The sequence below is a fragment of the Cervus elaphus genome, chromosome X, assembly GCF_910594005.1.
Source record: "Cervus elaphus chromosome X, mCerEla1.1, whole genome shotgun sequence".
NCBI lineage: Eukaryota > Metazoa > Chordata > Mammalia > Artiodactyla > Cervidae > Cervus > Cervus elaphus.
The window spans coordinates 30,258,155-30,270,296 of NC_057848.1; positions in this window are offsets into that span (position 1 = coordinate 30,258,155).

Sequence of the window (12,142 nt, forward strand, 5' to 3'; positions counted from 1 at the left end):
ATTGGAGTTTCAGCTTCAACATCAGTCCTTCCAATGAATATTCAGGACTGATTTTCTTTAGGATGGACTGGTTGGGTCTCCTTGCAGTCCAAGGGACTCTCCAGAGTCTTCTCCAACACCACAGTTCAAAAGCATCAATTCTTTGGCGCTCAGCTTTCTTTATAGTCCAACTCTCACATCCATACATGACTACTGGAAAAACCACAGCTTTGACTAGACGGACCTTTGTTAGCAAAGTAATGTCTCTGCTTTGTTAATATGCTATCTAGGTTGGTCATAACTTTTCTTCCAAGGAGTAAGCGTCTTTTAATTTCGTGGTTGCAATCATCATCTGCAATGATTTTCGAGCCCCCAAAAATAAAGTCTCACTATTTCCATTGCTTCTCCATCTATTTGCCATGAAGTGATGGGGCCGGATGCCATGATCTTAGTTTTCTGAATGTTGAGTTTTAAGCCAACTTTTTCACTCTCCTCTTTCACTTTCATCAAGAGGCTCTTTCATTCTTCTTCGCTTTCTGCCATCAGGGTGGTGTCATCTGCATATCTGAGGTTATTGATATTTCTCCCGGCAATCTTGATTCCAGCTTGTGCTTCTTCCAGCCCAGCATTTCTCATGATGTACTCTGCATATAAGTTAAATAAGCAGGGTGACAATATACAGCCTTGACGTACTCCTTTCCTGATTTATTAAATATATGTTAATATGCAACAGCTTTATTATTGTGATTTTGAATTAAAAAAAGTTTTAAATTTTATCCATTTTAATTTCTATTATGTTAAATATCAAATGATACAACCCATTAATAGTAAAGCTTCTTTGGAGTCTTTAATAATTTTTTTCAAACTTTAAACTTTTTATTTTGTATTGGGGTATAGCCGATTAACAATATTGTGGTAGTTTCGGGTGAACAGAAAAGGTACTCAGCCATACATGTACACGTATCCATTCTCCCTCAAATTCCTCTCCCATTTAGGCTGGGATGTAACATGGAATCTTTAATAGTTTTTTTTTTTTAATAGTTTTTTAGCTAGTACTTTTTATTTATTTATTGTTAAATTGACATACATGTCATTCTATATTGTGTGACCGAATGTGAAAAGATACTTAAAATTCATTCTTTTGGGTGTACAGTTCCATGAATTGTAGACTTATACAACAATCTTTACAGCTACAACATCCAAAACAATTCCCTGTGCCACATCATTGTAGTCAACTGCTGTCCCTACTCCCAGTCCCAGGCAGCCACTAATCTGTTCTGCATTCCAGTAGCCTTGTCATTTGAAGAATGTCATATAAAGGGAATCACACAGTAAGAGGCCTTTTGAATCTGGCTTCTTTCACTCAGCATAATACATATGAGCTTCATGCATGTGGTTGCCCGTATCAGTATTATTAATACATCCTTTTTATTGCTGAGTAGTATTCCGTTGTGGAGTTCCCAGGTGGAACAATGGTAAAGAATCTGCCTGCCAATGCAGGAGATGCTGGAGACGCAGGTTCAATCCCTGGGTTGGGAAGATCCCCTGGAGGAAGAAATGGCAACTCTCTCCAGTATTCTTGCCTGGAAAATTCCATGGACAGAGGAGCCTGGCATGCTACAGTTGGAGGGGGGCAGTCACAAAGAATCAGACTCGACTAAGAATACAGACACATACACAGAGTATTTATTCCATTGTACAGATGTGCCATAGTTTATTTATCCATTCAGTAGCTGAAAGACATTGAGTTGTTTCCTAAATAGTTTTTAAAAGTTTAAAGTGGTCTTATATGTGGAATCTAAAAAGAAATGATGCAAAGGAATTTACTTACAAAACATAAATGGATTATCTAAGGAGAACAGACTTACGGATGCCAGAGGGAAGGATGGGGGAAGGGATAGTTAGGGAGTTTGGTCTGGATATGTGTGTATGTGCTTAGTTGCTCAGTCATGTCCAGCTGTTTGTGATACCATGGACTATAACCTGCCAGGCTCCACTGTCCATGGGATTCTCTAAGCAAGAATACTGGAGTGGGTTGCCATTTCCTTCTCCAGCGGATCTTCGTGACCCAGGAATCAAACCTGGGTCTCCTGCATTGCAGGCAGATCCCTGGGTCGGGAAGATCCCCTGGAGAAGGGAATGGCTACCCACTCCAGTATTCTTGCCTGGAGAATCCCCATGGACAGAGGAGCCTGGCAGGCTACAGTTCATGGGATCACAGAGAGTCAGACACGACTAAAGCGACTTAGCACACACACACACATGCACATCAGTATATAAGGGTCTGGAGGGGATAGGGTTGGAAGGATTTAAAGATCAGATGCAACGGGGTGTGGAGGGTCAGAGAGAGAGAAAAGAGTGAGATTAACTCTGAGGTTTCTGGCTTAAACAGCTAGCTTTTTCCAAAGGAAAAAAACTGAGGGAGGATTGGTTTTAGTTCAAAGGCAATCCAGGATACAATTTTGAACATGCTGATTTTGAGATGCTTTTGAGGTATTTAAATGGAGATGTTTCCAGGTGGCATGGGCTTCCCAGTTGGTGTTAGTGGTAAAGAACCCACCTGCCAATGCTGGAGACACAAGAGACCTGGGTTTGATCCCTGGGTGGGGAAGATACCCTGGAGAAGAGAATGGCTACCCACTTCAGTATTGTTGCCTGGAGAATCCCCATGGACTGAGGAGCCTGGCAGGCTACAGTTCATGAAATTGCAGAGTCAGACACTACTGAAGCAACTTAGCACACAAACACAGATGCACATCAGTATATAGGGGTCTGGATTTCAGAGAAGTCTGGGCTGAAAGTGATGATTGGAAGTCATGAGACTATAGAGGGTCATTGAAACCATAAGAGATAAATGAGACTTCCAAGAGTGGAGATGCAGAGTGAGAGGGGAAGAAGTCCTAGGTCAGGCTCCTAAGAAACACATATAAAAGGGAGGAGGAATCAATGAAGAAGTAGCCAGAGAGATAAGAGGAGTATCAGGGGAAAGTTATATTACAGAGGCCAGAGGAAGAAAACATTTCAAGAAGGGCAAAGTTATTGGGGACATTGAATTCTGCATGGAAGTCAAGAAGTTAAGAATTGAGATGTGGCCTTTGGATTTGATGACTTTAGGGGTCATTCATGGACTTGATGAGAATTTCTTGGTTTGGCATGTGTCTGACCCTCTCTGCCATCAGCCCTGATTCCTCCCATGGTCTTTTCATGCCTCCCCTCTTTGTCCCTAGAACCTCTATTTTTTTTTAAGTATTTATTTATTTGTCTGGGTCTTAGTTGTGGCATGTGGGATCTTAGTTCCCTGACAAGAGATTGAGCCCGAGTCCCCTGCACTGGAAGGTGGATTGTTAAGCACTGGGCTACCAGGAAAGTCCCCCTAGAATCTTTTTTTATTTCTCCTTGTTGTTCAGCTGCTAAATTGTGTCTGATTATTTGTGATCCCATGGACTGGAGCACGCCAGTCTTCTCTATCTGTTGCTGTCTACCAGAGTTTGCTTAAACTCATGTCCATTGAATCCAACCATTTCATCCTCAGCCACCCACTTCTCCTGCTTTCAATCTTTCCCAGCAACAGGGTCTTTTCCAGTGAGTCGGCTCTTTGCCTCACATGGCCCAAGTATTAGAGCCTCAGTTTCAGCACCAGTCCTTCTAATGAATATTCAGGACTGATTTCCTTTAGGATTGACTGGTTTGATCTTCTTGCTATCCAAGGGACTCTCAAGAGTCTTTTCCAACACCACAGTTCGAAAGCATCAATTCTTTGGCACTCAGCCTTCTGTATGGTCCAACCGTCACATCCATACATGACTACTGGAAAAACCATAGCTTTAACTAGACAGACCTTTGTTGGCAAAGCAATGTGCCTACTTTTTAATACACTGTCTAGGTTTGTCATTGTTTTTCTCCTTCTAGACTCCTCTTTTTATAGCACCATCTCCTCCCTCTCCCTCAAGACCTCACTTTATACAGATCTCTCTTAGATTTTCTTTCTCAAAGTCCCCACTCCTGCCTCTTCTCCTGCTCTCTTCCCTAAGCCATCTCTTCCCAGAACTAATTTTCTTCCCTTTATTCTCTCACCATGGACTCCTCTCCTTCAACAGATACTGCTTTTCTCAGACTGCTCTTTTTCCTTTCAGACACATCTCTGTTCCCTTACTATCTAGGCTCCCTGGATCTCGGCAGGTGTCCTAGCAGATATAGCCCCCTAGCCTTAACACTGACAAATCAGAGCATGGCACGCTTCCATCAGGATCTGACAGTGCTGACCTGGAGGAAGTGCAGCATTAGAACTTAGTCCTTGAGCGGTTGCCAATCTGCTAACCACATCCTGCCCTCATCCGCCCTGGCACTTGCCCCTGAGGTTCTGCCTTTTCCTCTCCTCAGTTGCATAGAATCATTGTGAGCTGATAAGGTGCCCTACTACAAATTCTATCGTGATTCAACCAGCATTTTCTACATATCAAAATGTCTTCCTCTACGTAAGCTTCTCAAGCAGACTTAAGAAGTCAGCAGGAGAAAGATAAGAAGACTTGCCCCAGGTCACACAGCTGGGTAGAGGATTAGAATGTTCTCCCTCCTGCCGCTTTGGTCTTGCTTGCTTTCATGCCCACAGGCCTCCTCAGGCTTGTGCTCAGGCATGGCTGCCCTTTTAGCTTGACCCAGCCTGCCATGGGGTAGCCCCCTGGAGACACCCTGGCTTAGGAACACTGTCTGGGGGTCAGTACCACATCTGCACCCGGAAGACAGTTATAGGCCACCTTTGGAAGAAAGATGGTTTCTGATTTGCTTTGTTGAATTCACACTAGGCAGCCAATCTCTTTGCTTTGAGATTGCTTCCAAAATGGAGTCGAGAGTGATGATTAAGAGTCAGGCTCCAGGGTGGACTCTTAATGCCCATACGTGGTTCTGCTCTGCAGTAGCTCAGTCAGATGATGTACATGAAACCCTGAGCACAGTGCCTGACACCTTGAAAGTGTTCAGTGAATAGTGGCCATTGGCCTTATCATTTTTACTGAGGAATTCTTGGTAGGGAGTCAGTGTGATGCACTGGCAAGTTTACTGAACCAGACATAGAGAGCCCTAGATTCCAGGTCTAACTATTACTGCTCAGCTTGAGTTGCTGGGTGAGTCATTCATTTCATTTCAGTGGGCCCAGGTTTTCTCCTCTGGAAATATTAATAGCTGCCCTACTTCTGTAATATGCTATATAAGCCTTTAAAGCATTCATAATCTTTGACCTAGCAATTCTATTCCTAGGAAATTGTTAGTATTACATGCAAAGATGCTAGGTTATAATAGTAAAAAATGTAAATTAAAAAATGTCTAATAGTTAATGGTTTAATTATATTCCTATATGATAGAGTGTAGCATAAGAGAATGAAGCAGGTCTGATTTTCAATTGACATGAAAATAGGGCCATGTCAATGGATCTTGTCAATGTCATCTTATTATATTATTTAGAAATGATAGCAGATTACAGAATTGTATAGAATAAAGTGATTCAGTTGTGTAAAAAAATTATTTTGATGTCTTTTATAGTATACCAAAGTGTTATCAGTGATTAAAACTATGTTTCTTGCTTGTGGTATTACAGAGACTTTTATTTTTCTCTTTATACTTTTTAAAAATTCTTTGCAATCACATCTAGCATGTTTCTAATCAGAAAAAAATAATAGGAAAGCTTTTCATTTTCCATTTGGAGAGGAAACCCATGGCTGTACTCCACTCCACAGAACTTTGGAGAGACTGAAGTGACATAGAGTGTGGTACAAAGGGGAGGCCCACCATGATCATGGCCGCCTCACTCCCACCTTGTAGGGACCAGGACCTCCTCTTTGAAGTCACCAGAGTCTGACCCTACAGTTCACATGTCTGCCCTTGGAGTCAGTTTTAGGGGTGGGGTAGGGCTGGGGTTTGCTGGAGCAGAAGCTGGGTGGACGAGTCTGTGGGGTTGTGGGCAGTGCAGGGTTGCTGAGGTACTAGCTCACCAGGGCCATGTTTATGAGGCTTACTTCCTGCTGGCCCTCAGGGCCACTAGCCAGGAACACCTAATGGGGGTTAGCAGAGCCCCCTCCTCTCCCCATCCCAAAGCTGAAATGTTCCAAATTCCTTCTTGGGCCAAACCCCTCTCCCCCCAAGATCTTTCCTGGGCTTACAGAGGTCACCACACAAAAGCCCAGCTGGAGTTTTTGACAGGAAAAACACAAAACTCACCAAAGTTTTTTTTTAAGTACCTCAATCTTTCACAGCCTCCAGGGGTTTAATTCTGATCTGTAATAAGTCTCTGACTCAAGGTTGAGATTTGCAGATGGATTTTGCAAAGCTGCGGCTAACAATTAGAAATCCTTTATCATCTCAGCCTGGGGCCCCTTGCACCTTCCTATCCTCCCTCAGGATCCCTTCCTTCCTCTCCAGGGCTATACATCTCGTCCAAGGCTCTGCAAAAGAACTGCTTCGTAAGTGTCTCAATTCTGATTTTTTTGCTACCTTTTAAATTTCTAGTTGTTAGCAGTTTGGCCTGTGGTAAAGCCGGGTTTCTGATGGGAGGGCATGGGAGGGAAAATTCAGGAGGCACCTGGACTTGTAGTATTTGTTTCCTCAAGGCTACCACAAAGTTTCCAGTCTTTGAAACTGCGGGGCCAGAAGAAGCACTCTCCAAGTCAGATGATAATTTCTGGATGGAGTTTTTGAGGGCAAAAGGACTGCGATCAAGGGATGGGAGTAAAGGAGGTACAGTTTACCCTTCTGCTTAACTGTGGGTGTGAGGCACTGAAGAGGACTGGAAGGGTGCTTCCTCATGACCAGTTCCAGTGCCTTTCTTGCCATGAAGGCTCATGGAGTAGGCAGAAGATGGATTTCTGAGTGAAGTCCTAAAGTCTCCTCTTTAAGCCCTTAAATAACTCTCTCCCACTGGTCTCCAAGTGTCTCGTTAGAAAGTCCTTCTTTGAAGAAAATCCTGTTATTTGTGACAACGTGGATGGATCTTGAGGGCATTATGCTGAGTGAAATAAGTCAGACAAAGACAAATACTGTATGATCTCACTTAATGTGGAATCTAAAACATGAAAACAAAAAATGAGCACATAGATACAGAGAACAGATGGATGGTTATCAGAAGTTGGGGTGGGGATGGGTGGGTGAAATGGGTGAGGTGGGTCAAAAGGTATAAGCTTCCAGTTATAAAATAAATAAATCCTGAGGATGTAATGTACAGCATGGGAACTATAGTTAATACCGTGCTATAGATTTGAAAGTTGCTAAGAGAGAAGATGATAGAAGCTCTCATCAGAAGAAAAAGAAAAAAAGTGTGTAACTCTGGTGATGGATGGTAACCAAACTTATTGTGGCCATCAGTTTGCAATATATGAATATATCAAATGATTATGCTGTACACCTAGAATGAATAACTAATGACACTTTTGTGACCCCATGTACTGTAGCTCACCAGGCTGCTCTGTCCATGGGATTTCCCAGGCAAGAATACTGGAGTGGGTTGCCATGCCCTCCTTCAGGGGATCTTCTCGACACATTATATCTCAATAAAAATGAAATTCCTTTTTTGGACTGAGACATTATTCTCTCCAAGTGGCCTCTTTAAAAAATGGAACTGGAAACATTAACAGCACTTACAGCTGGGGAGGTTATAGGTGATCTCTGTTTTTTAAAATTCTGTCTTTCTGTGTTTTCCAGCATTTTAACATGAGAGTGCTTTACTTTGATGATCAGGACAAAAAGCAACTTCCTTTTTTTTGTATACAAAGTATAACTTTACTTTTATGAAACAAACAAACAAAAACTTGTATCTGAATATATATGTCACTGAGGGCACACACAGAGGGGTGTATCCATGTGCAGAGAGAGTTGTAAAGGAATATCATGCTTCAAACATTGTTTTTCTCCTGACACTTTTCATTTACTTTCCCACAATTCTGTATACTGTAGTATTTTGTTGTTGCTGTTGAGTTGCTAAGTCGTGTCTGACTTTTTTGCGACCCCATGGACTGTAGCCAGCCAGGTTCCTCTGTCCATGGGATTTCTCAGACAAGAATATTGGAGTGGGTTGCCATTTCCTTCCCCAGGGGCAACTTCTCTTTAAAGCAATTAGAAAATCCCTCCATCCAGTTGTAGTTCGCTGTGAACTGCTCCAAGGACAAGCTTTCCAGAAAATCGGGCTTCAAAAGAATGGCTTTGCCACTTACCAGAATGCTTGGGAGCTGGGGGTGAGGTGTGGAGTGGAAAAACTGTCTCAGATTTCTGGGAGGGACTGTGAGATCAAGGGCTGGAGAAATGAGACTGGCTGAGAGAAGAGCGCTGTGGTGGCCTCCATCTCCTCCACATCCTTCCTTGCACCTGCGGATTCCACCTATCCCACAGAGTCTCATGAAAGTACCCTCAAAGAAAGGGTACCACTCACAAGACTCTTAGAGCAAGAAGTGGGGAATGGCAGGGCAAGGACCTAGGCAAGAAAGGGTTAATTCAGAAGCTGCTGTCCGTCTTGACTCTCTTAATCCTCTCCTGCAGTTCCAGTCCCTCCCCTAAGGAAGATTAAGTAAGAATCCTAAATGAAGCCTTCTTGCGCAGCCCCTGGACAATGAAGTGTGTTGGCCTCATGCCCAGAAGACAAGTTCAGCTGGCCAGTTCTCTGTCCCTCCAAAGCCACCAGGGCTTGGCTTCTAGGAGGACCCTTCAGAGAGAGGAGCTGCGTTCAAGGGACAGCTGTTCAGTTTTCTAGTTTTCTGTTCAGTTCAGTTTTCTGCTTCTAGTGACAGCTGTTCAGCTTTCTCTGTTTGTCCCAGTGGCTTCCTGTCCCCATGGCCTTAGTTGAGACTCAAAACTTTTCATCAAACTAGGGCCTGGAGAAGTGAGGGAACTTCCTCAACAGGTTCCCAGCAGAACCGAGACGAGAAGTTAGTCTTGATTCTCAGGCTAGGACTGGTTCTCTAAACCCTCTACTGCTTATCACACAAACCAGAGCAGAATCTAGACTGGCTCACTGTTCAACCACTTGCTATTTTGTCCACCCTATGCCTTCCTGAGCCTGGCTAAAAATTGACCCCATCGGGCCATTTCTTCTAGTTGAATAAGCTCCAACAACTTGCTCTTCCTCCTGATCAGCTCTGCCATATCAGATTCTTTAGAGATTCCAAGCCTCAGTGATGGCATTTAAAAAATTCTTGTTGCTTTTTCCTTGCTGCTTTTACTATTTATTCTTTGTGTTCAATTTTTGTTAGTCTGATTCATAAGTGTCTTGGCATATTTCTTCTTGGATTTATACTGTATGGGACTCTGGGCTTCCTGGACTTGGATGGCTGTTTCCTTCCCCATTTTAGGGAAGTTTTTGACTATAATCTCCTCGAATATTTTCTCATGCCCTTTTTTTTTGTCTTCTTCTGGGACACCTATGATTTGAATGTTGGGGCAAAGGAGACACAGACATTTTGGACACAGTGGGGCATGGAAAGGGTGGGATGATATGAGAGAATAGCATTGAGACACATACATTACTGTATGTAAAATAAATAGCCAGTGGTAGTTCAATATATGACACAGGGAACCCAAAGCCAGAGATCTGTGACAACCTAGAGGGGTGGGATGAGGAAGGAGGTGGATTCAAGAGGGAGGGAATATATGTATACCTATGGCCAATTCATGTTGATGTATGGCATAAACCAACACAATATTGCAAAGTAATTATCCTCTAATTAAAATACATATATAAATTCTGCCTACGCTTTCCCCAAACCACTTCTCACTTACTTCTACTGAGTCAGGACTGGCTCTGGGGAGAGGCTGTCCTCTTGGGGACACTATTGACTTTCATAGGAAACTTAAACCAGGCTCTTCTGCCACCATCCCAGGAAAGCTGAAGCAGTAGCTGCTCCTCTGGGAGGCAGGAAGTCTTCTCCCCATGAATCCTCAAGATAGCTCACCAATCCCAACCGAAAGCTCAGATATGGATAGGAAGTACAAAGGGGAAAGTGTTAAAGCCAACTTGGGGGAAGAGTGGTACAAGGAAGGTTTCAAGGAGAGGATGAGTCCTAGATAACTAGAAATTACCCAGGCAAACGTTGGGTGGTTGAACAGCATGCTTAAGGGTTTGGAGACACATAGAAAGGCAACTTCAGAGAAGTACACATACATGTTCAGGTAGCATTAGAGTGTGTGTGTGTGTGTGTGTGTGTGTGTGTGTGTGTGTGTGTGTGTGTGTGTGTGTGTGCACGCACGTGCACATGCACACAGGAACATAAAGCATGAAGTTGTAGGTTATTGCTGAGAGATGAACCTGGGATGAAGAGCAGGAGTCAGACATTGGAGGGGTTTCCTGGCTTCCTGGGCTAGAGAGTTTTAACTTCATCATGAAAGCAACAAAGAAGTCCTGAAGTTTTTTAAGTGTGGCCAAGAGATGAGGTGATACTAATTGTTTGATTTCCATTTCAGAAAGAGCCTTAGCTACTGGATAGATAATTGATACAGGGACAGGGCAGAAGTGGAATTAGAGGGACCAATTTGAGACCCCTGAGAGGTTTGCAACTGGACAAGAGATAATATCAGGTTTGAACTAAAGTCTAGGTAGTGCAGATGGAACAAAGTGGATGCATTTAGGATATATTTTGATAGATCTCATAGGACTTCATAACTGCTTATATGTCAAGAAGAGGTGAGGAACCAAGGATGACTGACTTGGGTTGCTGAATGAATGATAGTCTCACTGAGCTAGGGAACACTGTGTGAAGAATAGTTTGGCAGTGGAAAGAGAATAGTGAATATGATTTCAACTTTGCAAAATGTTGAGTCTGAGGTGCCATTAAAACATCCAGATGGGGTCATTCCAAATGAAGTTGCATATAAAAATCTTGAGTTCAAGAGAGAGAGAGAGAGATCTGTGCCAGATATATGGATTTAGGAGTCACTGGCATAGAGATGGAGTGGATGATGTCACTCATGGAGAATGTAAAGAAAAAGAAGTCTATCTGAAACCCTGGGGGTGGGGGAATAGTCAGATTTATAGAGTGGGTAGAAGAGGAGGAAGTTATAAAGGAGACCTAGGAGAATCATTCTGAGGAGCAAGGAAAACTGGGAGCGATGCTACAGAAAACAAATGAGTAGATAATTTTATGAAGGAGGAGGACAAGGTGAGATGACAGAGATATGAGGGATTTGGGGACAAGTTTGGTAACCTTGGTGAGAACATTTTCAGTGGAGGACTAATGGCAGAGGCCAGCCTTCAAAAGTTGAGCAGTGAGTGGGAGGGGGAAGAAGTAGAGACATCGGTATTAAATGGCTTATTTAAGAATTTTGGCTGCAAAGAAAATGATGAGGAGAGGGTAATAGCTGTGTAGGAAAGAGGTAGAGTATAAAGCTCAGAAAGTGGTAAGTATTTGAAGTGGTCACCAGGAGATGTTCACCAGGGACAAGTAGAAGGACTTCCAAACAGCTCTAAAGATACCACTGAAATACAGAATCATGATCAGATAAAATTACGCCCATTTTAGCAATAAGAAAACCAATGGCTGAAAAAGAGTTACTTGCACAGCATCTCTGCTGATAAGGTGACAGAGCCAAGATTAAAGTAGATTTCCCTCTGCACCTCCCATTGAATGTTTTCTGGCCCCTGCTCTGCAGTGCTTTGCATCCACATTGGCATCGTCATATCCATCACTGATGAATAGTATTGATTATCAACCATGGGTCCAATGCTGCAGAGGCACAATAGAGGTTTCATATATGGTTTAGAATTTGGTTTGAGGAGACAAGATAGTCAACAAATGCATGTATTTATAAAATGGTGACGAGAAATCTCTTCAAGAAAATTGGAGCTATCAATTGCAGCTTTCATGCAAGGAAGGGCCCAGTAAAGGACAGACAAGAAAGGACCTAATGAAAGCAGAAGAGATTAAGAAGAAGTGGCAAGAATACACAGAGGAACTATACAAAAAAAAAAAGTCTTAATGACCCAGATAACCATGATGGTGTGGTCACTCACCTAGAGCCAGACATCCTGGAGTATGAAGTCAAGTGGGCCTTAGGAAGCATTACTACAAACAAAGCTGGTGGAGGTGATGGAACTCCAGCTGAGCTATTTCAAATCCTAAAAGATGATGCTGTGAAAGTGTTGCACTCAATATGTCAGCCCATTTGGAAAACACAGCAGTGGCCACAGGACTGG